This window comes from Gekko japonicus, unplaced genomic scaffold, assembly GCF_001447785.1.
Source record: "Gekko japonicus isolate JY-2015 unplaced genomic scaffold, Gekko_japonicus_V1.1 scaffold61, whole genome shotgun sequence".
Taxonomy (NCBI): domain Eukaryota; kingdom Metazoa; phylum Chordata; class Lepidosauria; order Squamata; family Gekkonidae; genus Gekko; species Gekko japonicus.
This window is the reverse complement of record NW_015164183.1, coordinates 622-28,467: the sequence shown is the minus strand read 5'-3', so window position 1 is coordinate 28,467 and position 27,846 is coordinate 622.

The following is a 27,846-nucleotide window of genomic DNA, read 5'->3' as shown; positions in this document are numbered from 1 at the left end:
TATATATATATGTAAGCTTCATTTTAGTTTGGTTTGATGATTAAGAGTTGTCTCAGAGTTATCTACCTTGGGTAATTTTACAATGTCTTGAATATATTATGAAAATAAATTAACATTTCACCAAGCAAAGTATTTGTAGTACCACGTTAAAGAATATGTGGTCCCCATGGCAAACAACATTTTGTGTTCTCTATTGTTTCTCATACACAAGTTTTCTGTTGTCAGATGGGGAGACTGGTGATTGCTTATTTTCTGCACACTTTACCCTGCCCTGTTCCTGTTATTTTATACAAAAAATAGTTTCCTTCTCGTGCTGGCCAAGCCACAATTTTTCTAACCTTCTTGGATACTGCATTTATTTATTTTAAATTTTATTTATTTCCATGTAGATCAATAAGACGATTTTGACCACAGACCTCTAGAATGGCACAATTAAAGCCATATGATACTTGGATGGGAGACTACCAAGGAAGATCAGGGTTGCTGTGCAGAGAAAGGCAATGGCAAACTGCCTCTGCTCACCTCTTGCCTTGAAAACTCTGAGTTTGATCAGACGGCTCTTTAGATCCACGTGAGACACAATTGCCTCATGGATCTAAAGGTAATGTCCAGACACAAACATCTGGAAAATGTCCCTCTTCCGTGGGCATCTCGTTTTGCTGCGCTTCAGAGCCGTACTTAAAATATAGCACTTTAAACTTGGGACTTTCGGTTACCTGCAGCACAACTGTGGACTTTCACCCATCTGATCGTTCCACCAGCGTGCAATCCTCCCGTCGGGGTGGTCTGATGTCAGACCATCCCAAGCGGGCACCATTTAAAAAAATCTCTACACATGCACAGATCAACAAGGACGTGCTGTCACATCTATGCGCATGCACAAAAAGTTTTTTTAAACCCCACCGTGCACCTCCTTCAACAAATATGTGCTGCTATGCACATGCACAAAAAGTTTTTTTTAAAAAACCCCACCATGCATGCCTTCTTCAGTGGACGCTGTCTAGACAATCCACAACGGAGGCAGCGCGCAGTAAGGCGATTCACCAGGGGGATGTCTGGTCGTGCTACGATGGATTAAAAAGATCGGGATAAAATTCAAGCTGGCATAATGGCGGGATTAGCTGCCTGTCTGAACACACCCTCCTTAAGGGGTCACCATAAATCGGTTGCAACTAAAGGTATTTTATAATTAATTAGGAATGTTCAGACACTTGCCAGGTCACCTCACCATCTGTTTGCCAGTCATGAAGAGGACCTAATTGTCCTTCAAGCAGTTAGTTGTTCACACACAGGCCGAGTTCAGACTGGCAGTTTGCCCCAATATACGTGCGTTACAAAAATGTTCCACAACCGGATTAAATGGGCCATTCACACAGGCACATCTGTCAGGTGTTCCCCACCCATACTCAACCCGTCTTGTAACGCTTTGATCCCAAGTTTAAAAGATACCTGGTGAAAGTGATAGCAAGCCCTGGAAAGCGCGATTATCCCATGTCCATCCCGCACCAACAAAGTGTGAGTGCCAAAACCCGCATTTTTCTTATGCGCTCATGCACTCATGCACATAAGCGCATATCTCCAGATTACAAAAAACGAAAGCCACACCTTACAGCCGTGCCTCTGGGCCAACAGTGTGAACGCTCCCCTGTGCCTCCTCCCAGTATGCTCCCGCATCAGTCACTGCAGTGTGAATGGGAAACCCTGGAACAGTTTGTTCCGGGTCTTTTTTGCCACGACTCCCTCCTGCTTCAAACTGCCCATCTGAACTCAACCACAGTTTAAGCCTGGTTGTCAGGTTATGTTTCAAGTATTCATAAAGTGTAGTATTGTACAGAACAATAGCTATTGTTTCACATGTACTTTCTCACAGAGCCTGTTGGCAGTCTTATTTTCCCCATTCCTCATGTGCAAGGATATGAACGTAACATAAGACTATATGAACATAAGAGAAGCCAATGGTGGATCAGGCCAATGGCCCATTTAGTCCAACACTCTGTCACACAGTGGCCAAAAATACCAGGTGGTATCAGGAGGTCTACCAGTGGGGCCAGGACACTAGAAGCCCTCCCACTGTTGCCCCCCCAAGCACCAAGAATACAGAGCATCCCTTGCCCCAGAATGAGAGTTCCTATCTATACCTTGTGGCTCATAGCCACTGGTGGACCTCTGCTCCATATGTTTATCCAGTCCCCACTTGAAGCCATCCATGCTTGCAGCCACTACCACCTCCTGTGTTAATCACTCTTTGGGTGAAGAAGTACTACCTTTTATCTGTTCTAATCAACTGCTCAGCTATTTAATTGAGTGCCCAGAAGTTCGTGTATTGTGCCCACAAGTTCGTGCATTGTGAGAAAGGGGAAAAAGTACTTCTTTCTCTACCTGCTCTATCCCATGCATAATCTTATAAACCTTGATCATGTCAACCCTCAGTCATTGTTTCTTCAATCTACAAAGCCCCAAGCACTTTAACCTTTCTTCATAGGAAAAGTGTTCCAACCCTTTTATCATTCTAGTTGCCCTTTTCTGCACTTTTTCCAATGCTATAATATCCTTTCTGTGGTGTGGTGACCAGAATTGCACACAGTATTACAAATGAGGTTGCACCACTGATTTATACAGGGGCATTATGATACTGGCTGATTTGTTTTCAATTCCTTCCAAAATCCCCAGCATATTGTTGGCCTTTTTTGTTGCAGTTGCACACTGTTTCAACATTTTCAGTGAGTTATCTACTACGACTCCAAGATCTCTCTCTTGGTCAGTCTCTGCAAGTTCAGACCCCATCAACGTGTATTTATAGTTAAGATTTTTTGCTCCAATGTGCATCACTCTGCACTTGGCCACATTGAACCCCATTTGCCATGTTGACGCCCACTCGTCCATCCTCGACAGATCCCTTTGGAGTGCCTCACAATCCTACGTGGTTATCACCACCCTGAACAACTTCATGTAAACCGCAAATTTAGCCACTTCACTGCTTACTCCCATCTCCAAATAATTAATAAAAAAGTTAAATAGCATTGGTATGAGTACTGATCCCTGCAGTACCCCACCGCTTACCATTCTCCACTGAGAAAAATGCCCATTTATACTCACTCTCTGTTTCCTTTTAATTTGCCAGTTTTTGATCCACAAAAGGACTTGTCTTTTATCCCGTGACTATTGAGCTAATTTAGGAGCCTTTGATGAGGAACTTTATCAAAAGCTTTCTGGAAGTCAAGGTAAACAACATTGATTGGGTCCCCCTTGACCACATGTTTGTTCACCCCTTCAAAGAGCACTAACATATTAGTGAGATCAGATCTTCCCTTACAAAACCCATGCTGAGTCGGCCGCAATAGTTTTTTTCATCAATGTGCCTACTAATTCTTTCCTTAAACAGGGGTCTTTTTGTAGAAAAAGAGCTGCTGGAGCTCATTAGCATAACTCATTAGCATATGTCACACCCCCTGACATCACCAGAAGTGTGTCATAAGGCCACACCCCCTGACATCACCAGAAGTGTGTCATAAGGCCACACCACCTGACATCACCAGAAGTGTGTCAGAAGGCAACACCCACCACTCAGGCTCCACTCCAAAAATCTCCAAGGTATTCCCAAATCAGCACCAAGAATGCAGAGCATCACTGTGCCAAAGATAAGAACATAAGAGAAGCCATGCTGGATCAGGCCAGTGGCCCATCCAGTCCAACACACTGTGTCACACATCGGCCAAAAATATTAGGAGCCCTCCGGAGGTCCACCAGTGGTGCCTGAACTTTAGAATCCCTCCCACTCTTGCCCCCCAAGCACCAAGAACACAGAGCATCACTGTGCCAGACATAAGAACATAATAGAAGCCATGCTGGATCAGGCAGGTGGCCCATCCAGTCCAACACACTGTGTCACACATCGGCCAAAAATACCAGGGGCCCTCCTGCAGTCCACCAGCAGGGCCTGAAATCCAGAAGCCCTCCCACTCTTGCCCCCCCAAGCACTAAGAACGCAGAGCATCACTGTGCCAGACATAAGAACATAAGAGAAGCCATGTTGGATCAGGCAGGTGGCCCATCCAGTCCAACACACTGTGTCACACATCGGCCAAAAATACCAGGGGCCCTCCTGCGGTCCACCAGTGGGGCCTGAAATCCAGAAGCCCTCCCACTCTTGCCCCCCACAAGCACCAAGAATGCAGAGCATCACTGCGCCAGACATAATAACATAAGAGAAGCCATGCTGGATCAGGCAGGTGGCCCATCCAGTCCAACACACTGTGTCACACATCGGCCAAAATACCAGGGGCCTCCTGAGGTCCACCAGTGGGGCCTGAAATCCAGAAGCCCTCCCACTCTTCCCCCCCAGCACCAAGAATGCAGAGCATCACTGCGCCAGACATAAGAACATAAGAGAAGTCATGCTGGATCAGGCAAGTGGCCCATCCAGTCCACGACACTGTGTCACACATCGGCCAAAAATACCAGGGGCCCTCCGGAGGTCCACCAGCGGGTGGGGGCTTCGTTCAAGCCGCTCTGAGTGGCCAGAATGAAGGGGGGTTGGGGCCTTCATTCTCACCCCCCGGTAAGAAGGCGAGCTCCCGGTTCTTGCTTGGCAACCGTCCCCGTCTTCTTCTTCTTTGTCCCACAGCTCCTTGACCCCATAGGAGAGACCTCAATGTCCCGGGTCTTCAAATGCGGGAAACCTCCAGGACGGAAAGTGCGGCTCTCTCCCTTAGTCCGAGAGGTCGTGGTGGGGGCGCCGTCACAGCCGCAAAGCCTGGCCGGGAGCGGGGGGCCGCAGCTGCCTGCGCGAAGACCAATGGGCCGACGACTGACTCTCCTCTCCTGCTTGTCCAAGTGGATGGGAAACTTTCTTTTGGGGAGGAGGAGGAAAAAAGAAGCACCCTCCTCGACTTCGCCAACCTGCCCAAGATGAACCAAACGGCCGGCGTCTCCAACAGTGTCCCGGCAAGCTTGCTAGGCACGCAGCACTACGTGCAGGGAAAGGCCACTGGAGCCCTCACCCCGCACCCCCTCACCCCCAGTCAGGCTCCCCAAACAGTTGAGAAGGGACACAAACAAACACACGAGTGCACACAAAGCCCGCCCAGCCCCGGAAGCGCCGCGCCAGGATGCCCGGGCAGGCCAGCCGCAGAACTTTCCCAAAGCCTGGCAGAAGCTTCCACCCCCACTCCCTTCCCCTTTACCAAGAGCAAGAAGAGAGGAGAACTTCCAGGACTTACTTTCGGTGCTTTAGGCCCCACTGCCTCTCTGGCTGATTCCCTGCTTCTAATGTATTTGAAGAAAGTTTTATTGTTGGTCTTTCTGTTTTTTGTGCTATGCTCCTCATATTCCCTTTTTGCCTGCCTGATCATGGACTTGCATTTTATTTTGCCACAGCCTATGTTCCCTTTTATCAGCCTCACTGAGACTCGCTTTCCACTGCTTAAAGGAATCTTTCTTACCTTTTCCAGTTTCTGTTACTTTGTTTGTTAACCATACAGGCCTTTTTCTATACCTATTTGTGCTTTTCCTAACCTACAGTATATATATCTGAGCTTCTAGGATTGTAGTTTTAAATAGTCTTCAAGCTTCCCCAGTGGTTTTGGCCCTTTCTACTGTCCCCTCATTTCAGAGAAGGACAACCTTACCATAAATAGTGGAGACAATCAAAGCAGTGTTTTTCTACCTTATTTTAATAAATGGAGTATTTTGGGAGGTGAATGTATAAGAAAAAAGAAGAGCCTGGATCTAAGATATTTACAGTGCAATCCTAAGTAGATCTGTTCAGAATTCTACTGAAATCTACTCCGTTGGACTTATTTCCAGGAAGTTACTCTTAAGATTGCACCGTTATGGTTTTAAAGGTCAAGACCAGGACCTTAAATTTGGCTCAGAAAAAGACAGGTAACCAGTAGAATTTTGCAAACACTGAAGGATTGCCAGATCCACAGTATCTCAAACCGTGAAGTTCATGGGATGGAGCCAGGCAATGTCTTAAATTGCAGTACTGATGCTAATACATCCACACACCACTAGTAACTTTAGACCATATGACATCTGTGTATAGTAAAATGAGATGGATTTGAAGATATGACAAATCTACCAATAAATAAATAATATGGAACTTCACCAAGTGTTAAACTTAAAATGTACCTGATGTGTTAGACCCTTCTATCTCCAGTTTACATAGGTTTGTGAAAGCAGACATACTTAGAAGAATCCAATAAGTATGTGGGCTTTTGCTGGCCATGATAATTTGACTTACAGTCTTTGCTAATGAATCCCAAAGTCTGTGTACTGGGGTCAAAGTCTGAAATCTGGCAAGCCTAACCTCTTAGTATCATGTATCCTCTGCAGTCATGCGTACAAAAGCCAAACAGCCACATTCTGAATCAGCTGAAATTTCTGAACTGTTTGGAAAGAAATTCCCTCTTATCCATAAATGGGTATAGCTGGTGAGCTATGCATTCTTCTAGCTGCTACTGACACTAAGCATTCAGAGGCAATGTGGGATCTAGAAACACTCCAAAGTTATGTGCTTGCATCTTTGGGGGAGTGTGACCTCTCAAGAAATAGAATGCCCTGTGTATCCAAATCTATCATCATTTGTCTAGACTGAGTATCAATTTATTCAGTCTCACCCAGCATACTACTGGACTCAGGCTGTCATTTATTGAGGACTTACCTCACTTCATGCAGAAGAAATAAAGGTTGTTGTCATCAACACATTGATGACTCTGCACTTAAGACTTCTGATTGCTTTCACCTAGCATTTTCATGTAGATACTGAACAATATGGGAGAAAAGATGAGCAACCTCAGAGGATAATTCCCATGCAAGTAGTCTCACAGAATCAGCTACTGGTATTGTCCAAAAAGATAGAAATGTGTCCACCACAAATCAGTGCTCCTAATTCTTGATACAGCTGGTCCAAAGGATCCTATAGTGGATGGTTCTGAAAGTCAATGAGCAATAGTTGACCATTCTTTGCAGTTATTTGAGAAAGTTAGCATGCATATAGACAATGGTGACCCGGAAGACATAATGTACTTGTACTTTCAAAAGGCTTTTGACAAGGTACCTCACCAAAGTCTCCTGAGTAAACTTAGCAGTCATGATATAAAAGGATGGGTTCCTTTACGGATTAAAGATTGGTTAAATGACAGGAAGCAGAGAGTAGGAGTCAATGGACAATTCTCATAATGGAGGGAGGTAAGCAGTGGTGTCCTACTAGGATCCGTATTGGCTGATACTATTTAATTTATTCATAAATGATCTGGAACTAGGGGTGAGTAGTGTAGTGGTCAGGTTTGCAGATGACACAAAATTATTTAGGATGGTGAAAATCAAGGCTAACTGTGAAGAGCTCCAAGAGCATGGATCTCCACAAACTGGGTGAGTAGGTGACAATGAGGCAAACGAAGTTCAATGTCCTTATTTATGGCCAGTAATAAATCACTGTACTATGAGATACTATGAGATACATATAAATACAAGTTACAAGGTTACCTTTTCACACTGGAAAACTCCAGAAAAATTACTGCAGAGTGTTTCATTGATCTTTGCCCCCCCACCCCCATCCTCCTTTCTAATCAGAGTCATTCCTACAGTTATGCAAGGATGAGGTAGTCTGATTCAGGCAGCAGATTTGGGGGTATCACTAAAATACAACAAATTTTCAATTTTTTTTTTATTATTATAATTTTTCCACCATAGGGAGCAATTTGGATTTTCTGCCTCAGGCACCAAAATACCGTAAGCCTTCTTTGCTTATAATAGTGGTTTATCAGTTCCTGAAACCATCGGGCTAGAAAGAACAGTGTATAGTTTTGACATGTTTTCCCAGAAGCCAGCAGGGGCTAGAGCTACTTTGACATTGTAGGTGGATCATCTTCATAATAAATGCTGGAGGCTGTTTTTGAAGCATGATCATTCTCCACAAGGGCAAGCTGCCTTCATTTCAGCCCCAGAACTCAGGTTTAAAGATCAAGTACCTTGTAAGGAACAGAAAGATGCTAGGCCTGTCTGGGGCAGGAAATGTCAGGCACCTTGCCCAAGTCAGGCTGGGGTGATGATGATGGTGACTGACCTTGCATTGCTTAGCTGACGGTTGACCTTGCACTGATCAATAAGAACTCTTGTCTCTGAAGCAACTTACTGATTCTCTAAATGGGAAAAAGATGGGGAAACAACCTCAATAATTGAAGTAGTTCTAAACAAAGAGAGCTTTTCAAAGCTGATTATGCTTAATCCTTAAATGGGCATATAGTAACACAGATAAAGGAAGACTGTCTCGCATTTGGCTGTGATAAGGAGAAAAAGTCATATATTCACTTTATTTCATATACTTGCAAAATATTCTATGGTTCCAAAAATAAACATTTTCTCATTGCTTTGGACATAAAAGCCATTTATATGACTTGCATCCAACATTATTTTAGAAATGTTTATATAACTCACATGTAGATTATATAAGTCACATGTAAATTTATATAAGTCACATGTAGATAGAATGATTTCATCTTCACAAATGGGTTGGATCCAAAGTTTGGTTTCTATTAAGGCAACCGAACAGAACCTTTCTTCCTCCATTGCAGCTGACTGCAATTTCCCATTGCAGCTGACTGAGCTCCTTGAAATGGCTCCAGTCTCCCAGGGAGATCAGTGGGCTTTCTTTGAACAAGGCTAGGGTTCTGTGTGATTAAAGGTATGCTGATATTTTCACTGAGATTCTTTGAGTCATTAAAAAAGCTGATTAACTTCCAGTTATCATGATGTGGTTAGAGGCTGTCCGGGTTTTCTGCCTTTGGTCTTGTAAATGGTCAGAAAGTGTGTTCCTTGGTCTCATGTGACATGTGAAAATTATATGGGAGGAAGAGTCAGATCCAAGAGCCATGGGAGATGCAAGTTCATATCCTCCATGCACTATGGAAGCTCACTAGGTGACCTTGGGCCAGTCACACATTTTCAGCCTAATTTACCTCAGAGGGTTTGTAAGGATAAAAGGGAGGAGGAGATAATGTTGCAAGCCACTTTGCATCCCCACTGGGGTATAAATACTTAAATAAGTAAATAACCCTGCTGTCCCCCTATGTATATTCATTCTGTCCTATTGGAATCCCTGAAAAGGGTTGTTAACTGGCAGAGAGCCCAGGTCTGCTGGTGAACATACACTCAACAAGGACCTGCAGACATTACTAGTTCTTTGTTTAAGTGTTGCTATATGATACATATAGTTCCAAAAATGTATTTAGCTTATTCACACATTACAATTTAGACTGTACACTTAGAAAATCTTAGATTCTAAAAATCCTAATGGAAAGCACCGAATAGAATAATAAGAAATGTTGCATTGCATTCTGTTAGTAGTCAGTGGAAACTCTATATGTGGAAGTTAAGGCTGTGGTTGCTACTAGTACACCCAAAGGAAGTAGGCCTTGGTTGTCAGTTCTGAAGATGACCCGGTAACCGGTATCATATAACGCATCATATACATTAAGACCCTAAGACAAAACCCGATGTCCATAATCAGCTTAATATCATGAAGCTAAGGATGTAACATTTAGTTTTATAGCTCTTATTTTTCCAGAGGTGCCTTTTGTAATGTAATTGAAATATCCTGTATTAATGTTCATATATAATGTTTTATTATAATGTTCATAATATAATGTCTTATTATAACTTTTAAAGTAATCATAATTTTGAACTTTTGGGGGTTATGATTATGGCTTCAGTGCCTTCATACTAAGGCAGTTATAATACTATACAGTTTCAGTTATCTCCTTATTTACTTTCCTGCTGGCTCTGGATTTTTTTCTCTGCCTGGAACAAGATACTTACAGTGCATTACATGTCCTCCTCCCATTGCCTCCAGCTTGTATCAGTCTTTGGAATCCAGCTGGGTTGTAGGGAATCAGCATTCCCACATCTCTGTCAGAGTCATTCTATCTCTATTCCTGGAGCCTCATCAAATTCTCAGCAACTTTTCAGAACAGAAAAACAAGGCATAATGAGAGAACATTCATCCCCAGTTTCCTAGCTTCCCCAGAGATTAGGATGAAACAATTTTAAGGCCCACAGGTGTGTGCTCTTCCATAGCCTAAACAATTGGGGATCCCAAGAGAGGCACAGTCATGTGTTGCAATGTAATAACAACATCAGCACAACCATCCTCTTCAAAATGTCCCCCTAGTGAGTTATAAAGCTACAAAATTACATGGTGTTTTCCCCCCTGCAAACAAAGGCTAACTTTGAATGAGTTCGATTCAGGTGTGTAGCCGTTTTGGTCTGAAGCAGCAGAACGAAGTTTGAGCCCAATGACATCTTTAAGACCAACAATTTTTTATTCTGAGTATAGGTTTTCATGTGCATGCACACTTCTTTAGATTGCATATTTGAATGAGATCACTTATTCGAATGAGTTACTTACTGCCATCTATTTTTTTCTATATTGCAACACGTCTATTTTTATTTTTTATTTTTTAAATTTAACAAATTATCACCCACAATAACCCACATACAAGCGTACAACTATACAGATAAACAAACATAACCAGGTTTCCATCCCCCCATCCTTCCACCTATTTCATTTTTTCCTTATTCCATGACAATTATACTAATACATAGCTTAATCTTAGAGTTATATTTATGATCAAGTCTTAATGCTTTTTTCTGTCCAAAGATAAAATCTTGACCAAATGTTTTTGAACCTGTTCTCTCTTCTTCCTTGGAGTAATATTGTAAAATTGTCCATTTCAGCTATTTCCATTAATTTGTAGACTATTTCTTCTTTAGTGGGTATATCTTCTTTCTTCCACATAATTGCAAATAGAATTTTAGATGCTATTACTATATGCATAATCAAATAACAATCTGTTTTCTAAAATTGTTCAGGGATTATATTTAACAAAAACATCTCTGCCTTAAATAGTACATTAACCCCTAGTATTTGCTGAATCATACCATGAACCCCAATCCAAAATTTTTTACTCTTATCACATGACCACCAAATATGGTAGAAAGAGCCAACCTTTTCTTTACACTTCCAACATAAGTTTGACATATTGGGATAATATTTAGCCAATCTATCCGGAGTCAAATACCATCTATAAAACATCTTGTAAAAATTCTCTTTATGGGGTACAGCTTTAGTATATTTTATATTAGTGTTCCACACTCTGAACCATTTGTCTAAATCAATATTGTAACCTAAGTTTTGTGCCCAAGAAATCATAGAAACCATCTCATCTTGCATCTTGAAATCTAATAAGACAATATGCAGTTTTTTTATAAGTTTATCTTCTGTATTTACTAACACTTTGTCTAGCTCTGTCTGTTTTTCATAGAAGCCCTTATGTCTGTCTTTGGCATATCTGGATTCTAGTTGGATTCTTTCCCACCAATTTAAAATCATGTCTTGTTTTTGCAAAATTTCCTGTGTTTTTAAGTGGTTTTTACTGTCTAATAACTCTTCATAACTTCCTATTAAGTTTTTTGAAATTAAATTAGGGTTAGTAAATGCTTCTAGAGGGACTACCCATTTTGGAGTTTTTGTATAAAATGATTTTTTAATCTCTTCTCACATTTTCAATAGAGCACCTCTTAGAATATGTTGTTTAAAATACGTATGAGCGCTTTGCTTGTCGTACCACAAAAAGGTGTGCCAGCCCAGAAGTAAATTATGGCCTTCTAATTTCAAAAGTCTTGAGTTTTGTAAAATAATCCACTCTCTGATCCAAGTCAGGGATGCTGCCTGATAATATAAACACCATTCCAGAAGAGATAAGCTGCCTCGATCTTTCCTGTCCTGAAGTGCCTTTAGTTTGATTCTAGGTCCTTCTTGTTGCCAGATAAATTCTCGAGCAAGTTTTTCTAAACCCTTAAAGTAATTTTGGTTTTTAAGTATAGGTATTGTTTGGAAGAGAGCTGCGGTGGCTCAAGTGGTTAAGACGCTGAACTGCAAACTGTGGAAGGTCGGTAGTTCAGCAGTTCGAGACCCAAGTGTGCCGCATGACGGAGTGAGCTCCCATCTCCAGTTCCAGCTCCTGCCAACCTAGCAGTTCGAAAGCAAGAAATTGTAAGTACATAAATAGGTACCACTACGGTGGGAAGGTAACAGCATTCCGTGCACCTTGGTTTTTAGTCATGCCAGCCACATGACCACAGAAATGTCTTCGGACAGCGCTGGCTCTTCGGCTTTGAAACGGAGATGAGCCCCGCAACCCTAGAGTCGGATTCGACTGGCTTTCGAGCAAGAGAACCTTTACCTTTACCTTTATTGTTTGGAAAAGAAATAAAACTCTTGGTAAAGCGTTCATTTTAAGCACTGCCATCTTTTTTATAAACAGATTTTATTAGTTTCATAAAAAGATATTACAGAAAAATGAAAATAAAAGACATAAGAAACAGAATAGAAAGCATCCAACAGAGTGGATACTATACTCATACATCACCTTAAATTACAATGTACTTGTAGACTCTATGTCCTTTACACCGTGTCTATAAATTTTTTGTTGCCATTCATGATTTGAGTTCTCCAAGATAATTTTGCATCCAATTGTAAATCTCGCCCATTGTCTTTCAAAGTCACTTTCTTGTTTTTCATGTACTTGTAAGGTTAATTTGTCCATTTCTGCTGCCTCTAATAATCAGAAAATAAGTTATTTTCTTGCACTGCAATCCTTCCTGAGAAGCGAGAGTTGCATATCCTTCCATCTCTCCAAATCCTTTTTAATTTCAGAAAGAAGTTTTAAATAATTGTAATAGTGAACTGCACCTGTTTGTAATAATTACACCTAGGTATTTTATCTTCTTCTGAATTTCAAACCCAGATATCTTCTGCAGTTGTAGGTTTTGCTCTTGGGTACAGTTCTTTGTCATTAATTTTGTTTTCCTAGTTAATTCTTAATCCTGCTAGCCATCCATACTCTTGTAGAGAGTTTAACAAGTACGTCATAGATTGTAACGGTTCTTGTAATATTAATATTAGATCATCCGCAAAAGCCTGTATTTTAAACTCTTCACCTTTTATTTTCAATCCTTTAATTTGAGTTTCATTTCTTATTGTTTAACACAGTCTTTCCAAAGTAAAAATAAAAAGTAGTGGAGACAAGGGGCAACCTTGGCGGGTTCCCTTGTGTATATCGAACTTTTGAGTTAAATCCCCATTTATTACAATTCTAGCTTGTTGTTTATTATATATAACTTTAACCATTGTATTGAAGTTCTCTCCACACTGTGATGCTGTTAATTGCTCTAACATAAAGTCCCAATTGATATTATCAAATGCTTTCTCAGCATCTAGAAATACCAGTGCCAACTGTTTTCTGAGGGTGAACTTCGAAATATTCAAGCACATTCAAGATAACCCTTATGTTGTTTCTTAATTGTCTTCTTGGAAGAAATCCAACCTGGTCTTGATGAATAATCTGCCCTAGCACTTGTTTGAGACAACATCTATTTTTATGAAGATCCCCAAATCCTGAGATCTCAGAAGTGTTCACCTAGATTGAAAAAAATATGTATATATTCATAGTGGTTTCTGTGAATGTTGGCAAAAAATTAGTTGAGAAAGAATTGGTTGCAGCCTCTGAGCTTGTTAGCAAGGGTGTCTACCACTCGTGCCCATCAACCATTGCTGCTGAGTCATTGTGCCTATTTCCTTACAGGTACAGCTATTTAGACCATGGCTAGTGCCAGAGGTATCAGCCTCCAAGATAAAATTAAGAGCTCTTGACCTGTGTCTCTTAGTCTGTTGGTTTAACTATTTGGAGATCAGGTACCCTGGCTGTACTATGAAGAGGTGGTGGGCAAGCAATGATACTTCAAAATCTGCTCTACTGAGTCAGGGAGAGCCACCCAGAGAGAAGACTTACGATCTCTGGGCTGTTGTTCTGGGAGCAATGAGAGTAAGGGTTTTGATTGTCTTTTAATCTCTTGGGAACTAGGTTGTGTATGTGCATTTTTCACCTTGACCCAGGTGAGAGGTGGGTCTAGACTTCTTGTTTAGTGAGTACTGGCTATGGGTGTGTCTTTGTTTCATTGTCTGTTGGCTCTTTTGTCCACTTGTGGGAGAGATGGTGCCATGATTCACTGTCTATGGCATAGGGGAAGAAATGGTGGTAGGAGAAGAGCTGGCCAGGTATAGGGAAGGTACAACAGACATTTATTTATTATTTATTATTTATATTTTTATCCCGCCCTCCCCGTAGGCTCAGGGTGGCTTACACGGCGCTTCGCCGAATCATATAATAAAACAGTAAAAACATTAGAAACATTAAATAACATTAAATATTAAATATTAAAACATCTTACATTCAAACAATATTTAGTGCTCACTTCCTAGAACCAAGATGGCCGTCAAAAATCCCATTTTCTTCCAGAATACCCGCATCATGGTGGCCCTGTCCACAAAGCTTGGGCGTAGGTGGTACCATGGTGATATGGTATGCATGCTGTTGCCCTTTCTGGTTCTTCTAGCTGAGGTGATGTTGGTAACCATGTCAACAATCTGCCAGGCTATAAAACCTTACCACTAAATGCCAGGTCAGTTACAGGAAAAACAGCAGCCATGTAGCCATCAAGGCTGACCTGTTATATGAGACTTGGTTGAGGGAGGGAAGAAGGGCTAACCTCTCCCAGCTGTGTGCCCCCAGGGTACTTTGTGCTCAGCAGTACACATCTGGCAGATGGGAGATGTGGTGTTGCTGTAGTCTATAAGGACTCTACCCCCACACACAGTCACCCATCTAGGACACTTCTCATTTTGAGGCTGAGTGCCTAATGCTGGGATTGAGAGACAGGACTGGGGGTTTGTTAGTGTACTTCCCACAATGCCATCTAACAGTCTGCCTTCCTGAGTGGACAGAGCTCGGTGGTCTTCAGGCTGGTGTTGACCACCCTAGGCCAGTTGTCTTGCAGGACCTCCAACAGTCATATTGAGGCTGTCTTGTCAGGAGTGGTTCAGGATGTCATGACAACAATGACAACTATGGGCCTGTAATAACTGGTCCTATATATTGTGTAGGTCACATTCTTGACATGGTATTTTTTTCTGGGTGGGATGGATGTGATCTAAGGGTGGAGGAACTGATGATGTGGTTCCTTTGTCATGAACAGATCCTTATTTACTTGGACTTAGACTTGCAAGGATACCAATATTCTGCAAGGGTGGAGGGCATATTATAAAGTTTGATATGGGTGCTTTCCAACATGGTTTCAGGCCTGGTCATGTGACTGAAATAGCCTTGGTTAGCCTGGTGGATTACCTGCACCAGGAGATAGAAAGAGGGAGTGCGATTCTGTTGATTCTCCTGGACCTCTCAGTGGCCATTTTTATCATCTGTCATCCTGTCCTTTAGGCCACCTGTCTGGGCTGGGACTGGGAAACACTGTTCTGTGGTGGTTCAAGTCCCACCTGGCTTCAGAAGGGGGGGGGACTGCACAAGGCTCTATCTTGTCCTCAGTGTTTTCCAGTATCTACTGAGTGAGGTCATCTGGAGATTTGGGCTAGGCTGTCACTAGGGTTGCTAGACCCCCTGGTGGAGGCAGGGGTCCACTGCTGATCAGCTGACAGGCTGGGGGGAAGGATTTACCCAGAAAACTAGCAAGGCTCAGTTGACATTGCAGCAACATATCTACATCACTTCTGTCATGACCTGGAAATAATGTCATCACATCAGCAATGTTGGGGGCAATGGTCTGACATTTGGGCAAAAACTCTATGGTAGAAGCAAAATTAACCATAGAGTTTTTGCCCAAATACCAGAGCATCACCCTGATGTCATTGCATGGTGACGTCACTTCTGGGTCACATTGGAAGTGACATATACACATCACTGTAATGTCAACTGGCTCTCCCTCCCACTCCCGGTAAGTCCCCCCCCCCATCCTCTGCAGGTTGCTAAAAGGGACCTGGCAAACCTAGCTGTCACCAATACTCAGATGTTACGCCAACAGCTTTATTTACAGCTGATGGCTTATTAAATTTAACGTGAGTCCTGGCCAGCTATACCAAGGTCGTGTCTGAACCCAGAGTTCCAGTAATTGAGACCACACGGGTGTTTTTCCAAAACAAATAATCTTTTTATCAAAAAGATATCAAAGTCACACATACAAAATAATCAGTCTCAAAATAGCATACGTTCAAGTTCCTTTAGAGTTACAGAAATAGAAAATAGTTTAGTTACTTAGGAGGTAGGTAGGTAAATTGGTTTATACTCGACTGTTCCAGAAGTCTTGTCTGTTGCAATGAAAAATAAAGGGACAGATAGTAGTGTCTAGAAGTTTACCTAAATCACACTGTTCCAGAACCAGCTGGTCAAGTGTGTATGTGTGTGTATGGATGGATGTCTTTGGCTGCAGTCCAAAGAGATCCATAATAGACAGAAAGGATTGTTGCATAGCAAGAAAGGAATTCAAAGTATAAAGGAGTTGATGAGAGGAGAGGTGGCTAGCCTGAAGCATGGTCTTTGCGTTGATGGTAGAATGTGGCTAGCAAAGACCTTAACGCATGGTCTTCATGTTTTATAGTTGAAACTCCAGGTGGGTGGCACCTTGCCAAACTGCAATCCCACCTACTTACAAGTCCATCCCATAGCTTTCCCTATTGGTGCATGTGGAAGGGGGCAGGTATTCTATGGGTTGGGCCAATATTTGAAAATCTACACTCTATCTCATGGAATACCATCTGGCCAGGTGTGAAGTATCAGCTTCAGGACATCTCTTTGTTGTGCTGATGAATCTTGGCTTTACCAGGCGAACAAGATACCATCAATAGGAAACAGCAATTCAAATGCAGATCAGATGCATGTACTGCGTGACATCTTGTCTTTTCAATGGGGGAATCTCTTCTCCTTGAATGTTGTTGCTGCTCACAATGGCTAACATGTGCTTCTTCTACCCATAAGGCTTTGTGCTGAATGTGTGCAAGCTACATTAACATAAAATGCAGGCAAGTGTTCCCTATGTGAATTCTCTCACAGTAGGTGATGCAAACAGCTTTCTCTAGGCCTATGGTATACAGATGTGTGCACAGTCCATTTGTTGCATGTGTAAGCAGATATAAAACCATAAATTAGTCCATTTCCCATCACAGATCTATTTTGTGCTTCCAATTGATCCCAGGAAGGCTGTAGAAACCCAGAAGTGTGCCTGGAGGCAGTTTTGGAGTGGATGAGTGCTATTAAAGTGAAGCTTAATCTAGACACAATGGAAGTCCTCCTTTTTTATTTTTTTAAAAATAATATTTTTATTTGAGTTTATAATATCAGCCTGTCTCATACATACTAATTAAGTCAACAACACGATTACATAGAAATCCTATAACAACATTCATCTTCACCATCAGCACAGAGTAATACACAAATCTAATTCCATTTATAAGCAACTTTCAAGCTTATCTTCATTTTAAATCTCTCATCTGTATTGAGTAAAGCCTAATACAACTTCCTTAAATATTACTAACTGATTTTTCAAGAGTCTATTACAAAGTTTCTGTCACTCGTATGGAACTGCTATCCTCCAGTAATCTGCTGACTCTTTGTTTAATGAGAACAGGGTTTTAAATTTAACTACAAGTTTTACTATCCTACTTTTAAACTTAAGTTTTTATATTTAATTAGTACCTTTTATTCCCCCTCAATTATTAATCTGCCTATCTTTATGCCACCATCTATAGTCTACAAGCACTATAGACAATGGAAGTATTCCTGATGAGTGGAAAGTCTGACTTCAGACTTAAGGTATCACCTATTGTGGATGGAGTTGCATTTTCCTTGAAAGAACAGGTCCATAGTCAGGAGGGGTGCTCTTCAACCCAGGCCTACGGCTGAAAAAAAGCATAGCAGCTGTGACTGCCTCTTACCAGCTTCACTTGGTTAGCCAGCTGTGGCCTTTCCTGGGCTGAAAAGATCTGGCTACTGTGGTGTATGGCTGGTTGCATTTAGATTAGATTACTGCAATACACTGTATGTGAGGCTACCCTTGAAAAGTGTCTGTAAACATCTACTGGTGCAGTATGCTACAGCCAGGGTATTGACTGGAATGGGTTATAGGGACCATATCACTCCAGGCGGCCCTGGAGAAAATGGCTGCTTTGGAGTGTGGACACCATTTTTTTAAATTTATTTTTAGATTAATATCCCACCCTCCCAACGGCTCAGGGTGGCTAACATACGGCAAAGCCGGATTGGATAGGTAAAATATAATAAAACAACATAGCCTTAAAACACAATAAAACCATACAATATTTTAGGTGCTCTAGTCTCTTCCTATTTATAAATCACCCAAGATGGGAACAGTGATCCCAGTTCGGTGGCCAGCTGTCTCTAGCACAGTCTCCAGTAGCGCTGTTCTACGCGCATTCTGCCAGGCGATGGTTGCCTCATATAATGGGGCCAAACAGTGGAACAATACCATGGTGGTGGAATAATGGTGGCGGTGGCTCCTACTCGAAAGTCTGGTGGAAGAGCTCCATCTTACAGGCCCTGCGGAACTGCACAAGGTCCCAAAGGGCCTGGATCTCCTCTGGGAGCTCATTCCACCAGGTAGGCGCCGCCACCGAAAATGCCCTGGCACTAGTAGGGGCAAGCTTCACGTCTCAGGGGCCTGGAACTTCCAGGAGGTGAAGACTCCTCAATCTTAGTGCTCTTGGGGGAATATACAAGGAGAGGCGGTCTTTATACCCCATGGAAGTCCCTTCCCTCCTCAAACCCCACCTTCCTAAGGCCCCACTCCAAATCTCCAGGAATTTCCCTACCTGGAGGGGGTAACCCTACATATCTTGGGGACAGCATACTTGAAGGACTGCCTACTCCCTTACACACCTGCCTGACCACTACAATCAGTTTCTAAGGCAGAGAGCCTGAACAGCACTGAAACTCTGGAGCTCTTTTCCAAGAGCAATTCTCCTGTCTCCTTCTGTCACTACCTTCTATCAGCAAGTGAAGATTTTTCCTTTTATCTGGCATTTCTCAGTGATACCTCCTTCAAGCCCTGTTTAAATTGTTGTGTATGTTTATTTTGTTTTATTGTATGTGTATTTTAAATTGGTTTTAATGGCTTTTAAGACAGTTGTTTTAGTATGTGTGTTTTTACTATGTTAGCTGCTTTGGTGCTCCTGATGAGGGCAGGAAGGTGAGGTATAAATTCAGTAAATAAATACAATACAATACAATAAAATAAAATGGAAGGAACCGAGGAACCAAGTTGCCTCTGAGACTGCTCATAAAATCTCCATAGATTGGGCTTCAATGATAGAACAATCCAGATGAAAGAGACGAAGATTCAATAATTAAATCCATCCTAACGCAATGTTGGCATCCCTACTCACATTACTCTCTTCCTTTTCACTATTGTGAACTTCTGGGTTTTTATTTTTGGTTCAATAAGGCCAACCCGAACCAGAGACTTTTCATCTCCTGTCGGCTTTCCCCCAATATTTAGTTTAAAAGCTGCTCTGCCACCTTTTTGATTTTAAGTGCCAGCAGCCTGGTTCCTTCTTGGGACAAGTGGAGACCGTCTCGCCTGTACAGCTCCCTCTTGTTCCAAAAAGTATCCCAGTGCCTAACAAACCTGAACCCTTCCCCCCTACACCATCGTCTCATCCACGCATTGAGACTCCTGATCTCTGCCTGTCTCTCCGGCCCTGCGCGTGGAACAGGTAACACTTCTGAGAAGGCTACCTTATGTGTTAGATTCAGGTGAGTAGTTGTGTTGGTCTGAAGCAATAGAACAAAGTTTGATTCCAGTTGCATTACAGTGATCAGCTCTAGTTTATTTAGTGATTTCAGGAACAACAAGGACTGGCAGCAAGGTTTGAGCCCTGCTTATAAAGCATGCAAATACCACAGCCCACACACACACACTCCCAAGGATAGGATATTTAAATAACACTACTTATCTATTAGTCTACTCCAGGATCCTGGTAAGCTATTGTTCCAGAGTAAGAAGTTCAGCCAGTTCCAGGTACACCATGAGGGTTGACTTAGGCTCAATACATAACACCAACAGAGTTTAATTCTGGGTATAAGTTTTCATGTGCATGCATACTTCTTCATATACATTGAAACAGTTTTCCTTCAGGCTTACAAATAGGTAGAGAGAAGGTGTGGGGGGTTAGTTGCCAGGAAGGGCTAGTTAAAGATTCATAAGTAGCTGGGAGATAAGTATAACTGAGATTGGATTAAAGCAGTTGCTACCATTCACAGGTTTTGCCAACCGCTTTAATCCAATCACAGCTATACTTATCACCCAGTTACTTATGCATCTTGACTCTAACTAGCCCTTCTGAAGAAATGTGCTTGAACATGAAAGTTTATACCCAGAATTAAACTTTTTTTAGTCTTAAAAGTGCCACTGGACTAAAACTTTGTTCTACTAGATATGTGTTGTTTGCCAAAAACAGCTCTGCTATGCCCATAAATGTCTAATAGAACTTACCTTGTGATAATGGCACCATAACTCCCTCTATTTTTCACATCATTGACTGGTGGGGAGGACGCTAAAAGCACTACTGCTGTTATTGGAAGAGCCTATATTGGCTTTAAAACTTTGTGCTGAGGGATATAGTGGCACTTCTTTCCGTCTCACCTCTCCACCTGTTTAATCATTCCTCCTTTGTTGTTTCCTTCCATTCCTATTACTCCACCTTATAGCATTCTGAAGTAACATCATCTTCAGTCCCACATATTTTTCTACTGCCTCATCACACCTCATCATTCTAGCTCATTCTCCTATCTCACTTCTCCTTTCTGTTCTATGGCTAATGTCTCACTGGCCTCTGTATTCATTCTCCAAGCACTAATGTAAGCTTGTGACTCTCAAGGCCTTAAAAATAAATAAACTTGCTAGAAGCTTAGAGTCGCTAGATAGGTTACATATAAACGTTTGTAATGAAACCATATTAATCAACTTCAGAAAAATCAGGGCTTTGGTAGACATGATTATTCATAATTCTGTCTTTAAATCTTCTTGATACACATATGTAGCATATTCTTTTTTATACCTAGGATCTATTCAGCACTGCTTGAAAAAATGATTTTATATTGGTTCTGATTTTTTTAAATGATAGCCTCATTTACAGTGCAGTTATAAACAGTGTTTCCCTCTTCTAAGGATCTGATTAGACAATATGTTAAATATCTGTTGGGTTCATAAACCCAAATGGCTTTTTTGGTTTCCCCATTCCCTCCCTTCTACTTCAAGCCTTTTGCTAGCAGAAAAGGACTGTGGGGTGGGAAGAGCTGTTTGTCTCACTGCCAGTTCCATGTGTTTGCCCAGAAGACATGTGCAAATGGCAGTGAAATGCCTCGTGGCCATGTTTTTTTCCAGTAAAAGTATGCAGGGTAGAAGGGAGTGAATTATAAGCCCCTCCTGCTCCCATGCTGTGACTAGGAGCCAATTTGGCCCCACACTGTTTTCAAGGTGAGTCCACTCCTAAGTCACATATTAAATGTGAGCTGGGTTGGAGTTTCCCCCAATCCAACTTGCACTTAACATTGTTGAAGCAGACCCTAATTCTGCTGAAGACAATGGGTTTAGAATCATGTAATTCTGTTTAGAATTGCACTGTTAGAGACATAGATGGGAATACCACGTCTATAGACATGCAACATGCATCTGTAAGAGGAGGTTGAAAGAAGTTGTATGTAATCAGTGCACACATGTGTGAAAAATCTGGAATCAGTTGAAGCATGCAGGAGCCCCAATATTTCCTTTAATCCTCTCTCTTTCCTTCCCTGGCTACTGCACAATATGAATTGCAATACTAAATGGTTGTGAAGGGCCTGATGATGAAATCAGAGCTATGCAACTCAGATCTGATTTATGTTGCCAGAGCACAGTAATCAAAATTAATGCTAAGGAAAGTAACATTTACAGCAAAACAGCACAGCAAAGTGCATTGCACCATTTTACTTATTAACTGTCACTGCTTTTTGCTTTCAAGACAGGTGTAAAATGAAGGCAGAGATATAGAATTACTAACTGGATCTGGGATTTTGTATATATATCCTGGTTCAGCCCAATAAATTTATTATAAGAGCCTGCCACTTCTGTGACTTCCAACTAATACAAAGAGTTCTTAGAGATTTATGATAACATCTTATCAGAGTGTTCATGTAATTAGCCAGGAGGACAATAGGTTGATTTTTTTCTAATAATTTTAATTATATGTATACAGTATACCAGACTTCCCTTATTTTTGTGAGCTCTGAAGGAAAGTCTGGTCGGGGAAGAAAAGAAAGGGAAATGGATAACACAGATAAACCATTTTTACTCCAAGGTAACTTTTAAAATAATATATCTGCAATGACTACCATTAAAATAGCACTTACAGAGTTAGAACAGCCATATTTTCAAGCAAAATTCTATTCCAAGCAAAATGGAATTGGAAAAATAAAAAAATAGTGGAGTAATATGCTTATTTTGACAGCACTTCCAATGCAGTGTAGCTGGATTAATCACTGGCATAGTTCATAGGTATGCTCTATTTACAGAGGTCATTTCGTAGAAAAAGAGGTGCAGGAGCTCATGAGCATAACTCATTACCATAACTCATTTGTATATGCCACACCCCCTGACATCACTGGAAGTGTGTCAGAAAGCAACATCTACTGCTCAGGCTCCACCCCAAAAATCTCCAGGTATTTCCCAAATCAGAGCTGGCGAGCCAGCTTTACACTTTGACTAAAGACACATTCGGTTTCCTTTGCTCTTGCAGGGAAGCTACCCTACAACAAGCATGGAAATACAGATCAAGTTAGTATGTCTTTACTTTTTCTGCAATAAATCAGGAAAACAATCAAAAGATTATTCTGGCAACAACATGCCTGGGAGAGATATTAATTAAAAGGACAATGTTTACAGCAGTCTATTGCACTCTATTGCACCTTCACACACATTAAGACCAGACAAGGTATAATCCCAAACAGACATCACACCAGCAGCCATGTACACAATGCTGTCCATGTTTGCCATCTACCATAAACACATCAAGGCAGGCTATAGCAAGGCTACAATAAGATCAGGTGAGACATGATCTGCCTTAGTTGGGTGTCATTAAAGATGGGGGAGGGAAACCAACAGATCTGTTCCAGGGGCCCCAACACACTGGGAAATTCTCTTACCCAAAGCCCAAACAGAGAAAGGGGGAGACTTTCATGACACCAACTTCCAAAGAGTCATGATACCGGACAGCTTCCCAATAGTTCACACCTCATGCCATTTTTTTTGGTCTGAATTTCTTAACACACCTTGGGTCAGCCCTGAACTAAAATCCAAATACTGATACTAAATACCAGTGGAGCCCATGCAAGTCAATTGGCATTACTGGATCTCATTATCTCCAATGGGCCTTCAAGCCTCTCCCATTGTTTCCAATGGGCAATCCTGTCATTCCTTTTATACATCCGAGTTAGTTGCCCCTTTGAAACTGTACCACACCATTTTAGGTAACAGCAAAATAAAGAGCATGAACATGTGCAGAGTGCACATTTCATGTCAGTGTTCTCTCTGGGCTGCACACAGGGCAAAAGGAAATTTTAAAAGGCCTCTGATCTGCATGTCCCCCCCCCCCAATCTTGTTCATGCCGATGGTGGAGAGAGAGAATTAAGTTGTACAGAGAGATGGTTAAAAAGAACCTATTTTCAGGACTTTTGAGCCAATACACAAGGAAGATGCAATAACAATCAAGTTGCACATTTCACAAAAGGTGCCTGCAAAGAAGGGTACACTGAGCAGCCTTTACAATATAAATTCATACAAATAAATTATAGCAAAATATATCTTTTAACTAGCAAGAAGAGTTGAGAACCATTTTATTTAGACAATTTGTTCACTTTTTTAAAGAGGGAGTATTTCCATTACACATTTTGCATGTTTTAAAAAATGCAGCTAGCTCTGTAAGAAACAAGCACCAGATTCCCTATGGCTGGGAAACATGCTAAATACCCCTGGGAATAATTGTGAATGGTCACTCTGCATCAGGAGGAACTGGCCACATATACAGCTTTAGTTCAGTTACCTCTGAGGCAGCCAAGGGGTCAGGGAGAAACCCTCCCCCAGTTCTCACTCACCAGTGGGCCCAGGACACTAGAAGCCCTCCCATTGTTGCCCCCCCAAGCACCAAGAATACAGAGCAACACTTGCCCCAGACCGAGAGATCCTATTCCTTGTGGCTAATAGCCACTGACAGACCTCTGCTCCAGAAAACAGAATCCCAGCAGTCTTTCACATCTGCAAAGAAAAATCCAGCCACCACACCCATATTAAAGGCGCCCCTGGTCTCTAAATTTGTTCTACTGCCTCTGACCAACACAGCTGATGACCACCTGGATCTATATTCCTCTGCATCACTCTTTTCATGCATCCCTGTTTCCAAACCATTTTCTTCACAAGCTGCATCACCAGGAAAGAATCTTTAACAGGAAATCAGAATTCCTATATCTGTTCCTATTGCTTTATGAGCCAAGAAGGGATGATAACCTTAGCCTTCTTATAATGAAGTCTGAAGACAGCCCACAAATCCCTCATTATGCATCTGATATCCAGAGCAGCCCATTTCCCAGGACTCCAGGACCTGTACTCTTTCTCCCCCAGATCACAAGGAATCCTCACAAACACAAGACTGATCACTCTAGATTAAGTAAGAACTGCTTACAACCCTTTTGCACTCAAAATACAGCCCCCCTCCCAAACACGCTTCAGGGGGCGGCAACACCTTGTTTGCCTCCACTCCTTACACTGTTAACAAAGTGAGCCAGGGCAAGTGTGATCAGAGTACTGAACTAGAAGCTGGGAGGCCTGCATTCAAACCCACACTCTGCTATGAAGCTCACTGGCAATGGGGGACTACTCACTGTCAGCCTAACCAGTGACTGTTGTTTTAAAAAGAAAAGAGGAGAATGATGTCGGCCACCCCAAGCTCCTTGGAGATAGACTAGGATAAAATGAAATAGAGAACTATGGCCTTATTCACTGGAAGGCAGCTTTGTGTATTCATGTAAAAGCCACCACAAATCCTTTCCCTTGGACTTCCCCAACTGATTCCAATGGCGTTTTCTCACAAGGAAATTGCAGAGGCAAGAAGCAACAAGAAACCGCTGCTCAACCCTGGGAAAGAAGCCCCTCTGAGTTTGAGCTCCAAGAAAAGCTGCAGAAAGGAGGATTTTCCCATGGAAAAGTCCCTGGTTTCCCCAAGGAAGAAGTTGGGGGGGGGGCTGCAAATCCAACAGCCTCTCCCCTCCCCAAGCTTCAGGAAAGGGGCTTTTTCCAAATAGTTGCCAGCCTCCAGGTGGGGCCTGGAGATCTGCCCACTCCAGAGGAGACAACTGTTCCCCTGGAGAAAAAAATGGCTGCTTTGGACAGTGGGACTCTAGGGCATTAGAGCTTGTACAACTTCAAAACTCCAGCGGCCTCTCCCCCCCCCCAAAAAAAAAGCTCCAGGAATTTCCCAGCCTGGAGTTGGCAACTCTTGAAAATTCCAAGCCGGAACAGTCACAACCAGTTTGCAAAGGCACTTTTGTGCAAAATGCAAGTTCCTAGAAGGCAAACCACATGGATACCCAGGTGATTTTGTGACTCCCCCTTGGAAGCCGTGCTGCTGGTCTCGCAAAGGGGCTTTGGGGTGGACGAGCCAGCTGGTGCCCCAATGCATGCCCAGGTAGCAGATGGCAGAGCCCCACTGGCCCTAGGCAAGCCTTGCAGGCGCAGAGCCCAGGGAGGAGGCTGGGGCTTACCCATCTTGCCAGGCTCCTCTCTTTCTCACTTCCTTGGGAGGCGGACCCTTCTGCAGCACCAGCCAGCCAACGGGCACCTCAAAAGGGTCATATAGCCCAGCTGCAGGGTGAGCATGGGGCAGGGGGGTGGGGGATGGTTTGTCCACCCCCAGAAGAGTCATGCTTGGCTGCCCACTGCTGCTCCCTGGTGCACAGGAGACTCTTCCCCCCAGTCAGGTTAGGGAGGCCGTGGGATGCCCAGTTCCCAAAAGAAGCCCCGCCACCGACTATGTGGACAGGCCTTTCCCGGGGCACCGTGCCTCCATGCAGCCCGGGAAAGCCAAGGACGGGGTGCAAGCCTTGTGGCCCGACAGGGCTTCTGGGAGGAGGGGGCGGGGCTTGGCCATATGCCCACCCCCTCGGCTCCTCACTATCAGAGCACCACTCCTCCATGCTCCGGCTCCAACCAACCCCTGTCTATTTATATTTTACAGAATTATTCTCCAACATCTCCAGTCTCAGGAACTTTCAAGGAGACCCTGGAGAACTGGTGCTACTCAGAACAGATCACAAAAGGCAAGATGAGCCCATGGTCTCAATTCAGTAGAAGGAAGTTTTGTAAGTTTCCTTCCTCCAACGGTGAAGGAGCTAGAAGGGGTCAAATATCTTTCAATTGCTGGTGGATTGATTGATTCACTTTCTTGAAAGGTATGAATTGTTTATCCATGGTGTTACAATGCATCATATTCTTCCTCAGAAAAGGGCATGACAAGTTTACCTTGAGTTTTGCTTTTGGTGAGATTTAGGGCAACATTTTATATCTTGAGCTGTTTCTTGTGCAGACTGTTCTCATTGTGATCTTTTCTGGACCTCAGTGTTGCCATTGTTTCCTGACAAGTTCAATCCCCAGCTGATGCTCCAACTTTGTAGCACCCCTTCCACAAAAGAACATTTATTTGGGGTTTTTTTCATCTTGAATTTGAATCCAACCCTCCCCATGTGTTCTGCACTTCCTTTGTAAAGGGGTTGTGTAGCTGTGTTGTCATGTACTTCATCAGTGATGGAAACTCCCTTTTTTGTGTGATTGTGCAGTAGTGTTATAACGTCATAACATTGTACAAAAAAGGCTGGATATATCGGGGGGAACAGCATGGTTGCCATCATGGCTGGCGATCATCGAACTGGATCCATCAATTCATAACAGTGTTATTCAGAACCTATGAAGTACACTAAATGTGTCAAAAAGTTTGGGGACCTCTGTTCTGCTGCAATGCTTTAGTATATTTTCCCTAGGTATGCTCCAATCAACTGGGATGAAGGAAAAATGCTGGCAGAAATTGAGCACAGTTAAATAACACAGGAAGGCAGGATTTAGCTGCCCACACATATTTTTTGTACAATTTGACCCTCCACCAACCACTACTTGAAGATTGTAGGAAAGGAAGAAAATGCTTCTTCATATGTCGGTGCAAGGAGCTCCTGGTTCTCAGGGAATGTGTTTTCTCCCTTGAGGCCAAGGTGGCTGACCTGGAGAAGCAGAGACAGTCAGTTAGGTGCACAGAAAAGACTATCAGGAACTTGTTAGATATGTCCCACTCTGGATCTGGCAGCCCCACCGCTGTCAGGAAGCATGAGGGTCAAGGAGAAACAGAGCACCATGCTGAGGATAAGGGGAATGTGCCCTCAGAAGGGACCTCTTTCCCAGCTGGTGAGCAGGTATCCTTTCACACCAAGGAACCACCCCTGGGCAGGGTGGGAGGGGGGCTCTTGGTAGTTGGTGATTCAATCCTTAGGCAGGTAGACAACTGGGTGGCGAACCCATGTACTGACCGTATGGTGACTTGCCTGCCTGGTGCGAAGGTAGCGGACATTACGCGTGTTTTAGATAGGCTGGTAGATAGTGATCCTCTCCTACATCTTCATCCTGTCCTCAACCTTGAAGATCCATTCGACCACCGGCAAGCACAAAGCTTTTTCCACGTGCACTTCTCACCTAACGGTTGTCATCATTTACTTTGGAAACGGATTCCTTAACTATAACCGTCCAAGCGCTGGATATTCCTTAGAGATCGACACTCTGGTCTCCACCATGTACTGCATCATCACCCCAATGCTGAACCCCCTCATCTACAGCCTCCGGAACAAAGAGGT